Source organism: Metopolophium dirhodum, chromosome 1, assembly GCF_019925205.1.
Source record: "Metopolophium dirhodum isolate CAU chromosome 1, ASM1992520v1, whole genome shotgun sequence".
Taxonomy (NCBI): Eukaryota; Metazoa; Arthropoda; class Insecta; order Hemiptera; family Aphididae; genus Metopolophium; species Metopolophium dirhodum.
Genome location: NC_083560.1, coordinates 33,525,836 through 33,540,487, shown reverse-complemented (window position 1 = coordinate 33,540,487; position 14,652 = coordinate 33,525,836). Strand labels below are relative to the sequence as shown.

At 27.2% G+C, this 14,652-nt stretch overlaps 2 pseudogenes; one reads left to right on the top strand and one right to left on the bottom strand.

The window, feature by feature from the left end:
* Positions 1-19: 19 nt before the first annotated feature.
* Positions 20-2,470, top strand: LOC132936789 (uncharacterized; annotated as a pseudogene).
* A 7,824-nt stretch (positions 2,471-10,294) lies between these two features.
* LOC132936778 (uncharacterized) lies at positions 10,295-12,963 on the bottom strand (annotated as a pseudogene).
* Positions 12,964-14,652: the final 1,689 nt, after the last annotated feature.

The window sequence follows — 14,652 nt, the reverse complement described above, 5'->3', positions numbered from 1 at the left end:
ATTTGTTACATTTTTTTAAATGGATATCCATAAAGTTGGTAATTCTAATAAAAGGCGGATAGCACCGTTGAGACGTAAAAGTATAAAAAAACTAAACTTTGAAAGAATTAAAAATTTTACTAAAATAACACTAAAATGGTAAATAATATTTGTATTAAATTATTATATGGACAAAAAGTATATAGTTAGACTAAGAGTCATACCTATTATTTTTATACATAAGGAACCTACCACATCGATCAGTGAATAATTAGCATCTGAAGGAACTGCAGAACCTTCACCATTTATGTAAATTTAAATGCTTTATAAATTAAATATTAAGATTGTGTGTAGTGTGTAATATTGAAATATTATATTATAATATTATAATATTGAAATATGATAAAACCATGAAAATTTGAAAATATTTTGTAGTTGAAATTTCATAAAATTTTAAATATTTATACCTAAGATTTGAAAATTTGGTACAAGGTTCCTCAAAAGTTTTTCTTCAAATTTCTATAAAAAAAAACTCTACCGGAATAATACCAAATATTTGTACGAGCATTGGAAATTTAAATTTTTACGAAATCACGTAAAATAAACGATTTAGTCTCAAACGATTTTTGATATATGTTTTTATTCAAAAAGTATAAATTGTAGAGACTTGAAATTTCCACCAGTTGTTTAAAGTGACATTTTATCCCATATTTTTTTTCAATATATTTCGATAATTTCAAAAGGAGCAACTAGCATAGAAGCAGATGCGGTCTCTGAAGGTTTCAAAAAAAGTGTAGAAATGCATGGGTTAAAATATAATAAATTAATTGGTAAGATAATTATTTATATTATTAATTATTATAATTATAGTATAAGTAATGCAGTAGTTAAGTTGTGAATCCTATTCAAATATTTGTTATGAAAACTGGATAAACATTTGAAATTTGATAAAAATAAAAATTATATTTTATAAATTAGAACAAAAGTTATTTCATTTGTTCGGTTTATCGGTGATAAGTTTTTATAAAAGTTCAAAAGTCATTGAGATAATTTAGGTAATTTGGTGATATGGTATTTAATTTCGTGATATGATGGTTAAGTAATTTCGTGAGTACACAATAATTTCAATTTTTTTTATTCAACTAATTCTTTATTTTTTACGTAAAATCCACATCACTAGTTTTTATTTTAAACGAGATGTAGATTCTAGTGTTACTAAAAGGCTACAAAAGGTAATGCCATACGGTCCAAATTTTTTTATTCAAAAAATTGAGTGCCGTAACCATTTATTACGGAATTATGGCACAAAATTGACAGGAATAGTAAAAAATACGAAATATCCAATTGCAATTAGGAACCATATAAAAAAAAATCCCGTACGATTTCGAAGTGCCATAACTAAGGCCATGGATTACCGCAGCAAGTTGCAATGTGAGACAAAAGAAGAGAAAATATTTGGTAAGCGAGTTTATTTTCCATAAAAATAATGTAAAATAAAAATGTATAATTAATAAATACCCAGGTTTATGAAAATATATCACAAATAGTTTTCGACATATTCTTGGTGACCATAGATTATGTGAACCGTATTTTTGCAATGGTACTAAGCTAAACGAAATTAATTATACTGACGCAGCTCGGACTACCGGTTTGTTAGACAAATTTATTCAAATAGTAAACCGCTTAGCAAATAATGCTGAAAGTTTATTGATGAACGTTGATAATAATATTTGTGAACAATTTAATAGCATCATAAATAAACACCTTTCCGGCAAACGAATAAATTTTTCACAACGACATAATTACAATGTCAGAGTAGAAGCAGCTTTACTATCTCACAACACATCTGGAAAATACATACGTACTATTCATAAAGCATTAGTTCAAGATAATAGTCCTGGTAAGAAAATAAATAATTATAATATATAATATAGACTATAATATGTATTATGTATATCTTGGGAGAATTTTAATTGATTACGTTGATTTCAATTTTCAATTCTACAGCAAATAGATAATTTATTATAATGCAACTTATAAATTATTTATATGATAATTTTGACGTTTTATTTTTTTAGGAGATGTTGGTAAAAAGTTCTTAATTTCAAAATAAAATAAAAATGATCAGAGGAGAAGACGTATGTTATTTAATGAAAATGTACCCAGAAACACTAAATATTACGGTCCGGATGCTGAGTATGGGTTAGCCGAACCTCTAGAAAACGACGAACCCTTTGACTATGACGAAATTAAACTTAAATTTTTAAACACATTATGTATGAATATGTATCAGCGAAATACTTTGGAAGAAGAAACTCGAAGCCAATCAAATTCTAAGAAGTGACACATAGAAAGACGAAAGAAATTAACTGCCTCAAATTTTGGACGCGTATGCAAAAAAAGAGCCACTACATCATGTAAAAATCTGGTATATGATTTAGTATACAGAACTTTTAATTCAAAGGCTACGGAATATGGGAAAGCGATTTAATCTTCAAAATTGCAGATTTTGAAAAAAACTATGTTTTTAAAAGTTAAGCCATGTGGTTTATACTGCGATTTAGAATACCCATTTTTGGGAGCCAGTCCAGGTAATATTAAAAATAGACTTATTTATAATAGTGCATTATCACCATTGTTTTTTATTAAAAAATAATAAATAATAAGAATCATTAGTATAGATAAAAAAACAAAAACCGGGAAAGTCACTCTGCTGTATATAGTGTCGAGTGGGTAGGTCAAAGTGTAGGTAAAAAATTTGTAAATACATAGGCACAGTTTTTTTATTAGCGTTTAGATAAGTTCAAATATTCCCGAAATTCGTCAAAAACGACAAAATTTGCAAGTCATTTTGAAGAAAAAAATTCATAAAATATTTAATATTCACCTAAGATTTGAAATTTCAATACAAGGTTCATATAAAACTCATCAAAATTATTATATTAATAATAGAAAATTAATTAATATCAATATAAATGTAAAAATAGAAAATATTGACAAATCATCTCCGTTCAGAATCGTTTTTCGTATACAATGATATCTATCATTGCATTCAAATTTAACCCACTCGACCCCTACTGTACAGCAGAGCGTGACTTTCCCGGTTTTTTTTTATATTAGTTTGTCTTCAAAATATTGTTATTAGTTTTAAAAATTCAGGTAATTATTTAATATAATTTAAATTCAATATATATTTTGTAAAAATTGTACAGATGGAGTGAATGATGATGACACTATTATTGAAGTTAAATGTCCAATATCAGCTAAGGATTATAATAATTGTATTGATGCTTTCAATAACAAAAAGGTATTATGAATAATTTTTAGCTAATACAATAGTTATTTTCTTTGTAGTGATAATTATGATTTATGATTATTTTATTTCTGTATATAGTTGCCACAATGTGAACTTTTTGATAAAAAATTAAAATTAAAAAAAATAGCAACTATTACTACCAGATCCAAGGACAAATGTATATTTGTAAAAAAACCAAAATGTTCTTTTATAATTTATACTATTTTTTTTTTAGCTATTGGACAAGTATTGAAAGAGTAGATTATGATGATGATTTTTGGAAGACTAAAATAGCACCAAAATTAGAAAAGTCAGTATTTAAATAAATGTAATGACTGTACAAAACTTAGCATATAAACTAATGTACATTTATAATTATATATTTAATTAATATAATATTACGGTTTTATATCATTATTATAGTTTTTATATGAACTGTCTACTGCCGGAATTGATAAACCCACAATTTGGAAAGAGGTTACTTGTTTCCGATATAAAAGACCCGCGGTGATGACTGTAAAAAATGTTGTTAGTACATTTTTTTTTTATTTCGTTATATTAAATAATCAATAAATTATTATTAAAAAAAAAAATGTCTAGAAGTGTTTAAGTACACATACATAATATACATACACTTTTGTTATTATTGAAAAAAATCCTTGTTTACTACACTACTACTTTCAACTTTGCCTACTGTCTACTGTCTACTAGTAGCTTGTGAGTTTAAACCCAGCAGCGAGCGCGCCGCGTTAATAGAATTATATATGTGTGAGATACATTGACGCGAAACGTATAGTATGACAGTCCGCAGAATATTAGTGCGCCTCTCCCGACACTGCGGCATGTGGGACCTAGTTATGGACATAATGGGCGTGGTTACGGCCTGTCGCAACGACGGTGATACGGCGAACAACGCCATCTCTGGAGCGTTGTATACGTTTCAATTTTACTGTTGCGCACTCTTAAGGGGATTCGATACTGTGATTTTCTGTTTTTGTCTAATACACGCGCGAAATAGTATTTTAAACGTGTTTTTCGCCAAACATTCCAATTGATTTATTGAAGCAATATGGATTCTGAAAACAGATTTGAATTCCTCGTCAAGTCTACTTGAAATCGACTCTGCCACATTTTTGATATTATCCCCAAAATTTAAGAAAAAGTCATATTAAAAAAGAGTATTTAAACATGTTTGTATTTCAATTTTTGGAGTAGCTAAACTCAAAAAATTAAAATTGAGAGAAAGATGACTTCAAGTAGACTTGACGACGAATTCAAATCTGTTTTCAGAATCCTTATCACTTCATTAGATCAATTGATATGATTGGCAAAGAATCCGTTTCAAATCCTATGTCGCACGTGTGTTATACAAAAACAGAAAATCATGGTATGGAATCCCCTTAAGTTAGAGAATCGATCAAATGCCACAAACCTTCTCCGCAATGAGTTCTTCAATTTAAAAAAAAATCATAACGATCGGTTCGGTGGTTTCCGAGAACATAGGCCTCAAAGGTTTTCATTTTCACATTTATATATAAAAATATTAATTTATCAGTTTAGTCTTTAAATTTTTGTGAATATAGTTGTTGCATTCGGGAGGTCAAATTTTAATATTCCCATTAGTTTTCAAAAGCGCAGGGAAAAACAAAAAAAAAAATTAATAAAATTAGTTATAAATACCTAGTACCTATATTAAAAAAGTTGCGTTATTAAATATAAGCTGTTTTATTCTGCTTAGACTTTTTTTTTTTATTGAAATAGTTATTACTTTATTACTTTTTTACAATTTTTTTTTTCAAAAAAGATTTAATTTATTAATTAAAAGTTTTTTATTAAAATTATATTTTTTGGTAAGGTAAGACATGGGAAATTTTGTTTTCCTTGAGGACATTTTGATCTGTTTTATCAAAAAATGTAATTATACTGGGAATCTCCGTTTGAGCAAAAAAAATTTAATTGGTTTTGAGTACAGTCTATTTGCGCCAGCCTATTTGCGCAAAATATACCTGCAGTCTAAACATTTTACATTAATGATTTGGTTTAATTATTATATTTTAAAGACATGGCGTACGTTATAGCAATAATTGTAAGTTGTAAGTAATTATTACGTTTTAAAACTCGTATCATGTTAACTATGATTTGAAAAATAAATTTGTATAATTGATTATTATTTTTTAAAAAACGTGTATTATTCACAATTATTTTTAAAAAAATCGTAATTTTGTCTATTTACTTGCAATGTGTATTATTGATATTATTATTAACTATGATTTAAAAAAAAATTTTTTAATGATTATTATCTGAAAAAAAATTATTTTATTAAAATGTATAACAAATTTGTAATTACGGTTATAACTATTAATACCAATAGTTTATCATTTAAAAAATATTAAATTAATTAAAACAAATGTGTATTATAATTATTATAATATTAATATTAAAAATTGAAATTGATTACTTAATAATTATTATTATAAAGTAAAATTTGTGTCTTTAAAATATATGGATTAAACCGAGTTGTCAATGTAAAATGTTTATACAGGTAAATTTGGCGCAAATACGTTGTCATAAAAACACACCTTTTTTATTTTAGCACAAATAGACTGTACCCAAAAAGATTTTTTTTTTTGGCACAAATGGGTGATGCCCATTATACTATAAATAAAAATCCATAATATTACAAACTGTACTATCTGACATCACCCGAGAATGCCAGAAGGCCACTATAATTGCCATAGACTGGGTTATTCCTGGGTAAAATACGATCAAAATTACCCGTCATCAAAAATGTCTACACACTGGCATACACACCACATATTATATACTAGGAATATCTGGTCTTCCACACATAATCACCATTATTAATCATTGTTTTGTTTGTGTATGTTGTTCGCGCCAAAGCAACTAGCTTATCGCGGGACACGACTCTGCCCGACGGCGACATCTCCCTTCTCGTCCGTACACCACTCCGTCGTTTAAATTATTTAAATTATTATAATATTGTTATGTGTATTTATTTTCTTTGTTTCGTGTTCTGTGTAATCAATTATTGATTGGCATTTTGCCTCATTTTATAATATTATCATATGTGTTACTATCGTTGTTTCGTTGTTGTTCTGCAGCCAACGCCCTTTATTATTATTGTTAGTCTTCTTAGAAAAATACTTTTGTTGCAGCAGTTGTTTTCATCGTTCTATTAACATCGTTTCTACGTTGTGTGAGAGGACGTCTAGGACATCAAGAACAGCGTCATCCTCAAACATCCGTCAACTCAAGACTCCAGCTGTATAATATATGTATATATACCTAGTGCATTAAGTTAGTCAGTAAGCTACCCAACTATTATGATTGTAAATACCAAACCGGATCGACCACAGGGCCCCCCGCTTCCATAACTAACTTGCATTGTCCTGAGTCCCATGTAGTTCACCTCACATCCTCGCCATAGTGTCGTCGTGGAGTGAGAAGGCGTGTAGTATCAGTCGATCAAGTGTGTGTATGTAGTTGACTATCCCCCGATTAATAAGCATTATCAATTAAGTTCAAATTTGGTAATTCTTTCTTGATTGTTACCGAGTGGTCCTTCGGTCTGTTCCCCCCGTTGCCGGGCGTATGCATATTATGTACTGAATGTATCTTGTACTCTTGTGAGTTGTAAGTAATGTATAGGTACCTACATTTATTCAGTTTATTTATGATACATTTTTGCACGTAGTCGCACGGGCTACACAAATTTATAATAAATAAACGCGGATTTCTTTGCAATTGCATATTTTTTCCTTTTAATATTTTAGGATTTTTGTCAGTTATCTCCACGAATCATTAAAATTTGAAACTTATGGTGAAATTTTATTGTAATTTTTTGCATATTTAAATGTTATTTTGGCAAAATTAAAAAATGTATAAAATAATAGTTTATCAAGTAAAAAACTTGAAACTAAATTTTAGAGGCAAAAATAATAATTTTTATAAAGATGAGATAAATAATCCATGATGACGTAAACTAAATCGCTCTTTCTGAATCAGTCAGTCATCGACATACCACTCGGTTACATCGTTTGTCGTTGTCCGTAAATCGTGAATATACCGAAAATAAATATGTAGTTCTATTTGCAACAATAAAGAAAATGGATTTTCTCAGCAAACAAAGACACCGAGGTTTTCACTACTGGCGGGAAAATATTATTTTGCAACCCTTGTGAAAAGTCTATTACTTGTGAGAAAAAGTCTCAGGTAGATACCCAGGTTGCGTTTTTTTCTTTAAAAATATTATTATAACATTCAACTAATATTATTCGTGATTATAATATTGGTATAACATTATTATAATAATATACAATAGCAGTATAAAAATACATATTATGCACAACTTTTTTTATAAGCATTTAAAGTTCAAAATTTAAAAAAAATTATCAAATTTAATATTTAGAAGAAGGCAACTCGTGGCCATTACCACTAATTACGGACATACTAGATAAGCTTGAACATTCTAAGTACTTCTGGACGTTGGACATGGCAAATGGATATCACCAAGTGGCGATACACCCAGAGGATACACATAAAACAGTGTTTTCAACCTCAGCGACCCGGTCACTGGGAATGGATCAAAATGCCATTCGGTCTGAAAACTGCACCGGCAGTTTTTTCAGAACTTATGCACGCGTTATTGTTGGGATGTGAAGATTTGAATATGTATGCTTATCTAGACGACATTGTCATAAGCGCGGAATCCCTAAACTCAATGATAAAAAAGTTGATATTAATTTTTGGAAGGTTTAGAGAAAATAATTTAAAACTCCAACCACACGAGTGTCATTTTTTACGAAAAGAAGTGACGTATTTAGGACATAAATTATCAGAAAAAGGAATACAACCAGATGAAAATAAAATTGTTTGTGTAAAAAATGTACCGGCTCCTTAAAACCAAACAGATATTAAGAGTTTTCTTGGACTAACGGGATATTACAGGAAGATTATCGAAGATTATGCAAGAATAGCAAAACCACTAACGAGCCTAATGAAGAAAAATACACTGTTTATTTGGGGAGATGCTTGTCAAAATTCGTTTGAAAAATTAAAATATCTATTAACTACAATAATTTTTTTAAATAATGCCATTTAATACAATTGTTTTTGTTAATACTTCATTTAGTATTATGACGGTTATACTAAGTGGTTATAGAAAATCTAAGTTTGGTTGACTAAAAACAGTGTATTTTAAAAATTATATTATAATATAATATAAATATTTTATCAGGTTTATAATTATATCATTAGTTTTTGACCGAAATGTTCATAAGATTTTAATATTTTTAATACAAAACGTGTGATCATTGGTCACCATTACAATTTTAAGTCTGATTCCCCATATGAGAATACCGGGGAAAATATAAAAGTACATTTCAGATTAAATGCCTTGAAACTTTTAAATGGTCAGTTTAATATTAAGGTGCCCGGTGCCAATGTGTAATTTTGTCCACAAAAATTGTTCTTTAAAATCTACCAAACTTGATATTTTTTTTTTTAACTTAAAAGAGTAATTTAATATAGGCCGTAATGAATTCCAATTTTCAATATTTGAAACTCAAGCTTTATTATATGTATTCAAAAATAATACAGTTTTAAACTTTTTTTTATAAATTAACTAAAATAAAAATACAATTAGCCAATAAATCGACTTAAAATTGGCAAATACAATGCATAATGTTTATGGCTTCATAATATTTGAACATCCTGATGGTTTTAACGCGAGTCTATGTTGATGATTTCTTTTAATTTCTGGCATTGTTCTTCTTAGTTTTAAAACACTTTCTGCCTTTTCGGCAATCTATAAAATAAAATATATTTAAAATATAAACTAATTTAATAAGTAACTAATATACAGGGTTTTCCATTTAACTTAAAACAGTTTTTTTTTTTTTCAGAAAATAAATGTATTGGAAAATATTTATTTACATAATATTAACTCGTTACAAAACAATATTTATTATCACAAATATTATACCATAATCCATTTTAGGTTTTTTCACCTTTTGAGTTAAAACATACATTTTGAATTACATAAGCATAATATTATTTGGGGTGTTTCAGCATTCATTCGTTGAAGTTTTAAATACTTATAACTGGAGCAAGGATTTGTATGCATTTAAAAACAACTGTAAAGGTGCTAAAAAATCTTAAAAATGCATAAATATATATTATGCACTAAAATGTTCAAAAATTTATTTATTTTCTGGAAGTTTAATTTAAAACTATGGAACGCTACTATTAATACTTTTCTTTAAAATATATGTATTTTGTAAGTAGTTTTAATCTGTGAGAAAAATAGAAATCAATTCAGTGAATGCCACACAGATATTTGTTGTCTTTGTCCTACAAATGCGTAACATAGCAAATTTATGCACAGGAGATAACGTTTAGCTCTATTAGTATAAACATTAAAGTGAATCGACCTATTCTGAAAATTGATGGTAAGAACATTATCATAATATAACGTAAATTTAAAATGTTCATAGCTCACTTAAATACTGTATAATCGTAAATAAAATACACCATAAGAACACAGATAATGTTATTACCATTAAGTTATATAATAGGTCGATTCTCTCTAATTTTTAAACTTACACAACTAAATGTTATCTGCTATATTTGCGTATTAATTTATTTTGTTATTAATCAAAACTATAAATGTCGAAATATGCAATATATGCATCATAAGAGTTCCATAGTTAAAATGTTTATTTTATGAAACAAACTCCGTGCCATCTAGGCATACTGAAACATACAATCAACCAGAATAAATATGCAAGTGCATAGGAATACGCCTTCTAATTATAAATCATAAACTACTCATATAAAATTTGATTTTAATATATCTAAGCACTCAAAAAACAATTAAAAAAATTATTGTGAAAAAAAAAGTAAATAGTATATGAATTTTTTTTTTTAATGTGTCGTTTTTTGACAACTTTAAGTTAGTTTTTATGGAAAAATAATTTTTCAAAGAACAAGTGTATTATTTTAGGAATTAAGATCCTCCAGTAAACTCAATCTGAAAATTCTTTGCAAATCTCGATCTTTTACCAACCCTTGACAGCCAGTACACGTATTAAGTAAACAATTTTCAAAATATCCTATACATTGTTAAAAGACAAATCCACACTTAACATAACATTTTTCAATACTATGAATTTTTCTATAAGATCACCTAACTCTTTCTTTGTTGTAATAGATGTTTTATGTTCGTATTTCTTGCCATAATTTGTAAAGTTGGCACAAGATTATTATAAAAATTAACTTTCTTCACAGATACATTATTAGTGTCTTGTTGATAAAACCCTGTTGCATTTTGTGTATGAAGATGTTCACTCTTCCATTATAAACTATGAAGTACAACTTCCTTGGACATTTCAAAAATAAAACCGTGTATATCCATTGTAAAATCTTCGATTCTCACGGAAGTTTAAGCTGTATTATCTGAAAGGTTATTATATTTTCAGTATTTGATTTCAATGTTGGATTTAAATTATAAGTAAAAATTTATTTTAGTTATGCAACGCATATTTTTCTTTTTTAATTCCTTGTTTATTGCACAGTGATATTTATGTGCCACATACCTAGTTTTCTATTATCAATTAGTTTCTATAAAGTAACTACTCAAACTTAATTCTAATTAGTTCCTGTTGAAAATATAAATTTAAACTTCAGAAATATGGATGATTTTAATCAACAATTATTTCAAGTAAAGAAATTTATTATTAAGTATATAAATTTCTAGTACCTACGGTTGATAGTTTTAGAATAACAACAAAATAAGAAGATTGCTATATAAAAATGTGTTTAAAATTTACTATTGAATATATAATGTCTTACATTTATAGAATTATAGTTTATACTATAATAATACTAACATTTCTGTTACATTTCTTGATCAAATAATTTTGTAGATAGATACCTATATTTTAGTTGGTAGATTAGATAGGTTTAATATTATATTCAGACCTTTAATAGCTAATTGACATAATAAAATTAAGGGCCGTATGCATAGTCACTTTATGACTATGTGCTAAGAATTTTTTACATATTACCATGTACATTCTTTTTTTTTCTGACGACGACTGTTCAGCAGCTTCATTATCTATTGGACTTATGAATTGATCTTCACATGTACTCAATACAGGCACCTCATTTATTGACACTGGCGAAGCATCAGGTGCTATTGATTTGAAAAAATGAATTTAAATTTTAAATTATTATATAGATTTCAAACACAATTTTATTATAAAAAAGAAATATGACATCAGAGAAAGATTATTTAAAAGGACATTCCCAAATAATTATCTTGGATTAACTGATATAAGAGGAAAAATAACTATTTTAAGCATGTTTATCCAACAAAAATAAGTAAGTTTTATATTTTCCACGGTCATTAAGGATAGATTATTAAAAAATTACAGATTGCAACTGCAACTTAACATTATTATATATATTAATAGAATGAAAAGGAAATTGTGATTATGAACTAGTGTTTTTACTGCATGGGTTTGTTTTATTCAATTTTATTAATAAAACCTTCTTTCTTATATTAAATCTTAAGAAGTTTATAATATTGTTTTTTTTTCTTATTGTTATTACATTATATAGCAAAATAAATAAATGAATAAAACCTTGTATTTACCTAAACTATAATAATATAATGCTAATTAATAGTTAAAAAGTTAAAACAAAATAAAATAACAAATAATTAATTTTTTCTTACCATAATCTAAAAATAATTATAGAACAGCGCCTGGTTTTAATCTGTTTTTTAATGCAGTATTCGTAAAACATTCTATTTCAAAATGAGTACTACAAACTCTTGTACCACGTTTTACTGTTTTAGGTTAGGTTATTTAGGTTATCAAGTATTCTATAGTAGTGAGTAATATTCTGATTCTATGTTATTCACAACCAGTACCATGTAGTTTATTATTTTGGTTACAAAGACATGGAGGGATCTATACCCTCTAGTTTCTACAAAAAAATGTTCCGTTAAAAACTGCTTTAACAGGCATTCAGAGAATCTTAGTCTCTTTGGCTATCGTAAGGATTTCACGCTGAGAAAAAAGTGGATAATAGAAAAATGTGGAATAAAAATAGATCCTACTAAAAAGGTTAGGTTAGGTTATAAATATACCTTACATTCGAAAATATAATGCTGGAAAAATACTTCACTGGAATGAAATGCACCAAATTCATAATAATATATTATGTACTATGTAGGTACTCAATTGGGAGCCAGAGGCACTAGAGAAGATAACTTATTAGTTATTACCTACCTACCTTATTTAGTCGCTTGTCGAGGGTGATATGCTGTTAAAATAATATTATGTATCTACCTACCAGCTACACAGTATTTCAGTACATTTACAGTCTCTTGTCAATTAATTAATGTGAAACAAATGTCGTGTTGTTATGTTAACAACATTTTAAATAATTTTAGTGGGTAGTGTCGCAGAATCAAATTTTAAACGTTACTATTAATTGTTATTAATTAATTTTACGTTTAATATCTATTTATTCGGTAAAGTTCGAAAACTTACACTTATACTCATAGAAGGAATGTTTTATGTAAAAATTGATAGGTAATAAAAATGTATGTTCGGATGTGTGTAATATTTACCACCGTCTAACGGGCCAACTCGAGGCATGTGTTTAACTTGGGCCAAGAATATTATCTTTTAGTTTTACCATCATAAAAACCTCTTATCAATTAATTAATGTGATACAATTAATATTCTGTTGTATGTTCGGTTGTGTGTTAAATTTACTACTCTAGGTATAATATAAATTATTATAATCCTGCATACATTTCTGTAAATTACGTTTTACTTATCTAGTCCAACTTGAGCCTCTGTTATTCAATGTAATTTTTTAATGTTATTTACATGTTATAATACCTACCTACTTATTTAATTGGTAGACAAAAAAGTTACCTACCTATTATTTAATACCTGACAAGAATGTATTATTATTATTTTTATTTTTTAATGTTTTTTCATATTATAATACTTATTTAATTGGTCATCAAGAATTTTTTTTATGTTTTTTTATATGTTAATATTATATACTTACCAGGTATAAAATATATTTGTTAAAATCAGAAAATAGTCTAGTAGGTATTTTTTAAAAACCTAACTTAGTGCCCCAAGTTAGCTTGAGTAATATATTAAGAAGTTGTTCATAAGAAAAACATGAATGCCCCATGTTGTTGAAATTCAGTACCAACAACATGGGGCAAGCAGTAAAATAAAAAAAAAAACCTTAGAAACAATAATTTGTATGGTTAAAATGCAACAGAAATCAATAAATCAAACCTTAACTAAAAAAAAATGTTTCATTGAAAATAATATGTATAAATTAATTAATCTTAAAGTCGTTTACAATAGAATTTAAAAACTGCCCAAAGTCTGGCCTTTGAAGGTACTCTATATTATAAATTATTATAATCCTGCATGCATTTCTGTAAATTACGTTTTATCTTTTTAGTTCAACTTGGGCCACTATTATTCAACCATGTTCCAAATTATAACTAGGATACATTTAAGTTCATTCCATTTAATTAAGACTAACCCTAATACAATTTTATCTAAATAGTACGTCTATATCTGCTAATAATAATATTCTAGAACGGAACAATGTATCTAACAATTATAAGATGGTTAAAGATAAGGAGTATTTTAGCATTTTAAAATATACCAGCCTATATAGAATATTGAGATAATGACGAATTTAATTTAATTTAATTTGATTTTAAAAATGGTAATATTAATAAAAAAAAATGATAAAGTAATAAGTAAATTGATAAAAAAAAATAATTTATAGTAAAATAATAAAGAATAAAGTTAGATAAATAATTTAATGAAAAACGGGGGAACGCATAGTATAATTACGCGTTATAAATAACGATGTAAACGAAACTATATAAATTATGTTTCAGAAAATAAACAATTGGAAACGTCAAAATAAAATATACATATAACCAATAAATTTAAACTTATAAACATGGGTGAAAACACACCAGTATCTTTGCAATACTCACTAACACTACAAGCGATCGAATTTATGAGTGAATTAAAAAATGTGCTATTATTAAGTGCACACATTCAATTAGTCCGGAGAGACATGGTATACGTAAGTTGTTTCAGACGACATGTGTTAAAAGCGAATAATAGAATGCCAATACCATTATCAGAAGAAGCACTAAACCTAGTGATGATTCCTTTGACTACGTTTGCCCATGCGATTTGTAACGATACACAACCAAATAGATCAGTTTGTTTAACTATAGGCGCGATATTAGATCAATTAATTGCTAGACGTATTTTTGCCGCTGACCA